The sequence below is a fragment of the Thrips palmi genome, unplaced genomic scaffold (genome assembly GCF_012932325.1).
Source record: "Thrips palmi isolate BJ-2018 unplaced genomic scaffold, TpBJ-2018v1 HiC_scaffold_15, whole genome shotgun sequence".
Classification (NCBI taxonomy): Eukaryota; Metazoa; Arthropoda; class Insecta; order Thysanoptera; family Thripidae; genus Thrips; species Thrips palmi.
The window spans coordinates 12,880,360-12,881,844 of record NW_023144624.1 but is presented as its reverse complement, the minus strand read 5'-3'; positions in this window follow the sequence as shown (position 1 = coordinate 12,881,844).

Genomic DNA, 1,485 nt, shown 5'->3' with positions numbered 1-1,485 from the left:
CCGCCCCTGCCGGCACGGGAGTGCCGGCCACGACGACGACCCCGCAGCGCACCCGTTCCGGGCGCATCTCGCGCCCCCCGGCGCGCCTCTAAGCAGACGACGGGCTCCGCTTCTCCGTGGGGGGCCCCTTGTGGCGACCGCGGCACGGTAGGCAACCCCATGGACTTCCGTAGGCGAGGGGTTGCCTACCCGCAGGCGCTCACCGCCGCCCGGAGTGGCCGCGGCAGCGGCCGGGCCCAGGCCGCACCGCCGGCTGCCAGCTAGGGCTTGCCGCCCTGCAGGACAGACCGGCCGGCGTCCTGGGGCCCGGAGTCACTTCGCCGCCGACCGGGACCCGAGCACATCGCGCGTGCTCCGGCCCCTCGACTCGCGACGCGACCTAACCTATCAATTGTATATAACCCGAAATAGAATAAGTGTACAAAGTGTACCTACGCTCTCTCTTCATTTCGCATGGTCACGAGTTCCTACAGGCCGCTTGGACCCGCTGTCTCCACTGCGATAAAAACGTACACAAAAAGTGCGGAACATGTCTGGTCAATAATTTGCCCGGACCGTTCGTACTTGTCCTACTACGGACTCGTGGGGCTTCCTCTTTAGGTGCGAGGGAGACAGAGCGCGACAGAGCGACGAAATGCAAACGGCTGTCGGAATCAGTCTGCCGTTCGAGCGTGGCTTGTTTCGCTGCCGATGGGGTCCCGGCCGTTTCCGCGCTTGCTGAAAGTAATATGCAGAGATCCTTCGGCAAGTTGTTGGGGAGCTGGCTGCGCGAGAGGGCGAGGAGAGAGCGGGTGACGGTCGCATCTAGAGGGGTGGGAAAGGGGGGGGGGCTGATCTCGCACCGCGTTCCGCTAAGTTTATCTTGATGGAAAAGGCAGCATTCGTAGCAGCCTTGCTAAAATGAAATGACCGCCAGTCGCTACACAGTGGGCCAGAAGACCGGCGCAGGCAGCCGAAACTCCAGACGCGTTTTGAGCTCCAGACTCGCTAAACACGGACTCCAATCGAACGTCAGGATTCCGCGTTCGGAGAGCAATCTATTGGTGGAGGTCACACGTTCGGTTCGAGTCCCAATTTATCGACTGTGGAGCTCAAAATGCCTCCTGAATTATTTTTACCGCCTCCACCAATCTTCTGGCGGTCCACTACTGTGCTTTGCTTGTAGCGCCTGCGTTCCGCAGGGTAGGCAACCTCCGGCCGGGCAGCGCTTCCGTGCGTTGGGATTGCCTACCCTGCGCTCGTCGGGCGCTCTGCTCCATCCGCGCCCGCGCGTCGGGAAGGCGACTCTTTGTCGTCCCTCTCTCTCGCACTTGAACCCTTTCGCACCGTAATTGGTCCGATCGTTAGGGCCCGGCCACTCTCCTGATTCCTCTGTCGAGCCGACGTCGGAACTGTGACGCACCCTGAAAAAAAAAAGTCTGAATCGAAATGGTTAATTCACCAGGGCCTCGCTGACCTCCGCGGCGCCTTTCATGAGCTTCCCGA